This window comes from Cupressus sempervirens, chromosome 3, assembly GCF_028749045.1.
Source record: "Cupressus sempervirens isolate cs-2001-9-10 chromosome 3, ASM2874904v1, whole genome shotgun sequence".
Classification (NCBI taxonomy): Eukaryota; Viridiplantae; Streptophyta; class Pinopsida; order Cupressales; family Cupressaceae; genus Cupressus; species Cupressus sempervirens.
Window position 1 is genome coordinate 164,586,578 of NC_143120.1, and position 5,306 is coordinate 164,591,883.

The 5,306-nt window shown below is 30.8% G+C and overlaps 1 pseudogene; it reads right to left on the reverse strand.

Annotated features, from left to right (window-relative positions):
• On the reverse strand, positions 1-946 carry LOC149565281 (COBRA-like protein 1 pseudogene; annotated as a pseudogene).
• Between the last annotated feature and the right edge of the window lie 4,360 nt (positions 947-5,306).

Consider the following 5,306-nt stretch of genomic DNA (forward strand, 5'->3'; position numbering starts at 1 on the left):
CTAGTTGGGAAACCATGGATAAGCATCTAGATATGGTAGCAGATAATTATCACCATTGAAATATATCCTCTGTGGAAAAGACTATCCCTATTTGAAAGTGAATGTTCGCATGTCCTTTTAGAAAGTATGTCAGATTGCATATTTCCATCAAGCCCTGCCTACATAATCATGTCATTATAATATTTAACTCCCAAAGCATTACAATATCAATTATTTTTTCATATGGATTTAATGGTTTATAGTTGAATCTAAAAAGTTAATTTCAATGTTCAGAAACAATGTTCCCCTTGGTGTAATTTATATTGTAATTGAAATTTGTGACTATAACTTTCACTTGCCAATATGATTTGTATCTCAACTTGACATGTTAGTGTATCCTAATTGGGTACATGTGTGGAGTGCATTGTATAAGAGGGGAAAAGTTATTGGTAGAGTGTTTATACCTAGAGTTTTAAGCAATGGTGTATTAGACTTGACACAAGTGCCTAGTTGTGTGATATTATTCTGACAACCAACATACAAGCTGGGAATTGACCTATAGTATCATTATAGAATGATAAAAGTGAAACACAACAAGTTTGAGTTTTTTAGACTAGAAATTGGGGGAGTCTACATGAACTACATTCCATGTCATAAGTGCTTGATTAAATCAGTGACCATCTATAGATAGAAACAAACTAGATTTGACTTTCTTTGTTAGGCCACAAGTATATCTTAGATTAGGTGCCTTTAGATAAAAAATTAATGGATGAATGCACTATTGTATTTGATGTCCCTATACTACCAACACTAACTTAGAAAGAACTTACAATATTTATTAGATCTTGGGCTCAAGAGTCACTTTTACTCCACCTTTGCAATAATTAGCAACATGTTGGTCATAAGGAGTTCTAGGAAGAAAATGCACAGTAAAATGAGAGTCAACACTAACATTTCCCAGAAGCATAATAATGACAGTTGACACTAATTAAAGCTACTTGGAGTTGGGTATTTGTGGCATGTTACATAAATAAGTGAGAAACTCCTAACTCAAACAATTAGTCATGTCACACCTTAGTTCACAATAATTATTATATAAACCATTATACTTCATTTCTACTGATATTGGATCATGTTCAAATAATATTCTAGAGCATAGGAGTAGGACTCCATGGACGAGATGCTAATTAAATACTTTTAGGTTTACAAAAATGAAAGTCATTCAATCAACACATTCAAATTAAATTAAATCTAGTCAAACCATATTAGATTTGGATTAGGTGATAAATTCAAATCTTCTCTCTAGCTTAAGAGCATAATCTTGTAAGATATTTTTTATGATGCTTTTATAAATACTAAAGTAGTTATAGGGAGATTATGATTAGATTGTCTCATTTTACATAGTTTTGGTATGGTTTTCTATTTTTTTTCCACGAACTCTACCCTTTTGGCTTAATTTAATTTTATTGTTGAATCTTAATCAGCTTTGGGAGTTTTTAGGCACTCATGATGGTTTTTTGCTACAATAGATGGCTTTCTTCTTGGCTTTAATGATGGGTTATGATTAAATATTTATATTTTTTTGCTTACCATATTCATCTATTTTCTACCTCGGGTTTTAGTCCTTCAAGTCTAGGAACTATGACTTTATTTGTTAACATATCATGTATATAGGTGATTCCTTGCAAGCTATTATCTTTCATTGCTAACTTACTATTAATCACATAGAAGATATTTCCAAGATTGTCTTTGTATTTGTCTAACTATGAAATTAATCTTTAGAAGTTTCTAAGTGGAGAAAGGTAAAAATAAATTAATAATATTGCATTTTATATTTTTTGTCTTTCAATACCAATGTAATCTAGTATATTATTTTTTTCCTTTTTGTAGAAATATTTTGATAAACTCAAAGAAGGGGATAAAGCTAAAGTTTTGTCGACATTGGGAGGATTCACTCCTTGTCTATTTTACATGGAGAAAACTTGAATGGAACTGTAGATGCCAATGTAAACATTATAATGGTAATAAGTAATGTACCACTTGCTTATGAAGATAAAATAGACAGAGTTGTTTATCTCAAAGAGAAAGAGGGAGCCTTCACACAATGACTACTAAAGTATTTGGAGAAAATGACATAGTTAATCAATGTGTCATTTGTTAGAAAATTTGACTCATTTCTTTGTATTGTAGTATGTTATTTCAAAAAAAAAAAAAAAAAATAGTAGATGAAGCTACTATATATATATATATATATATATGAACCTAGTTCAAAGGCTCCACAAGGAAAGAACTAGGAAGAAAACCCCACTTCTCTGCCCCATTACAAAAAGATATATACAATTACAATATTGAGTATGAAGTTAAAGGACTGATTGGACTTCCCCAAACTTCATACTAACTAAATGAATAATATAAGAAATTGATGAAATCAAATCCTATCTTGTTCCTCAATTATGATGGCCACTAGCATGGGATGTAGATAAAGTACCTTATCCATGTCATGGTCCATAATCAAATATCATCACAACTCAAGTTAGAAAGATGATCAATAGCTGAATTACCTTCCCGATATATATGAGAAGTTGCACATGAATCAAAGGAGTCAGTGAGCCTCCAAATTTTCTTATAAATATAGGCCAAGTTTTTGTTAACAATTTTTTTGTTAATTCAAGCATGAATAGAAATCAATGAATCCCCTTCAATGTGGATATGAGTGCATCCCAAAGAACTAGCAATCACTAACCCCTGCAATAATGTAGAAGCTTGAGCCACATTATTTGTACCCTATAAGATGGGAGGTGAATGTAAGGAAATAGGAACTCCAAGATGATTCTCAAGCAAGCCTGACTTACCCAAGTTCTTGCACAAGGCTCCATCAAAGTTAACCTTAATAACTCCATATTTTGGTTGGACCATTTAACCTTTGTCCTATCAAGGCCTCTTGATGCCTTATTAAAAGTAAGGAAAGTTGGGAGAGATATATATTTCCACTCCTTGATTGTAGCATTATCCCAATTAGAAAATAGGATGCGTGGGGAATTATTCTTAATATTGGCTGAAACTGGTTTTGATATAGACTTTTCAATTGTAATCTTCACAACATTCACTATGGAAGGGGATTTCCTAAAGATACGTTTGTTTCTCTCCCACCATAATTATGTCCAAATGATTAGAGATGGAGAACATATCTAGATAGATGCAAGGAGAGACTTAGTATACAATGTAGGCCAAGATCCAAATAAATCCCAAAGAGTATTAGGGAGCAACATAAAAAAATTCAACTTATTAAGAACAAATTGCCAGCATTCCTATGCAAACTTACATTCATGTAGAAACACATGCTCTACATCTTCAAAATGTTGTTGGCATAGGAAACATCTAAACCTCTTAGAAATATTGAATTTTTCTAGTCTATCACTAGTGAATGGTCTCTTTCAGAGAGCTGGCCAAGAGAAACATTTGGCTTTAGGTAATGTGCAATCATTCCAGCAAAATGAAAATGCCCTACTTTTGATTCTAGTATCCAATACTCTACTGATATCCATGTACCCAACCTTAACCAAATAATTACCATCCTATGCAGGGGCCTAAAAAATTGAATCCTCATTGTCTTGATAAAATACTTGCCTCTCTTTTAAAATATCCTTGAATAGGTTGGCATAAAAATTAGAAATAGGAAGAATATGTAGTATGTTGAATGTGTTGCTTAAATATTTTAGTTATCAAGGTGTATTTGAAAGAATTGGAAACTCTTAGATAGTTTTGACATTTTTTATATCATATTTACATATATACTCTTTAGAGAATTTTGACATATTATTACTTATATGTATATTTGCATTAAAAAATTTATCAGAGGTTACCTTTTTTATCATGGTATTGAATCAATCTTTTAATTTTAGTGTTGTTCATGTGTAATATTTTTATTTTCTTTAATATTTTAGTTTATTTAATCTAATATCAATCTTTTTCTATTTTAAAGTTTATGGTATTGAATAAATTATTCATTTCGCAACTATATTTCGTACTAATTAATGGAAATAAACAAATAAATGACCAAATTGACTATCAAATATATGACTAGTCAACTACCAAATCAACTACCAATTTGACTACCAAATCAACAACCAAATATGCTACCACATCTATTATTAAATATACTACCAAAGATACTACCAAATTAAATGCCAAATATACTACCAAATACTCTATCAAATCAACTACCAAATCAATTACCAAATATACTATATAATATACTACCAAATAAACTACTATTTGATAATAATCAACTACTAAATAAACCACCAAATAAAATACAATTAAATAACAATCAACAACCAAATTAATGATTAAAATAGTTTAGCCATAAATTTGGTTGAGATATTAATGACCAGCAATAAACTACCAAGGGTCACATGATCAAAATTGTTCATATATCTACAATTTTTAGAAGTTTATTTAGTTATATATTTTTTGTTTTTGTACTAGTGCTATGAATGTCTACAATGCCTTATTCAATCTATAATCCCATTAGAAGATGAGAAAAAGGAGAAAGCTCTTAGGGTCTGTTTGGTTCCTAGAAGATGATAGGAATTGGATTTTTCAAATTTGGATTTGAATTTTTTTGCATTTGTTTCAAAATTGGCAAAATGGAATTAGTATACCAGACTTCCAATTTTGCCTCAAAACCAGGTTTTCCAACTTCCTACTAGAAAGTAAGAATTGAAAATCAAAACTTGGTTATGTTTTTTTAAGTAGTGTAAAAACAATAGATTGAACAACTTTTTGAAATTTGCCTTCAACTCCAAGCTTATTCATAAAATGTGTCTTCACACTCATATTCTGAGTGAAAAAAATAGTTCAAGGATATCCCAAAATTTGGAATGAAGATTTGCAAAACCTTGATTTGGCTAAACCAAGGTTTTTAGAAATCTTGGTTTTTTAAATTCCACAAACCAAACAGACCCTTAAGGATTAGATGTATAGAGAAGAAGACCTCATTAATGAGGTTATACTTACCATGCCTATTTCTCCTAAGAAGTATGGAAAAGGCTATTAGTTTCTCAAAAAGATGGGTTATCCTTGATAGGGCCCTTTGAACAACTATAAATATGCTCTTACTAAACCTATGATTCATGCCAACAGTTGCAAGAGTAGGGACACAACTAGTTTAGGCTTGGTGTTGATGATAGTCTTCCTATTTATGATCGAGAACCTCTTATGGCTAGTCATACAAGTGATGAGGTTCAACCTATAGCTACTATTGTTCTAGATGAAGATTTTGTTTCCTCTACTTCCAAACTTTGGGAAGAAAATGAGCTACATAT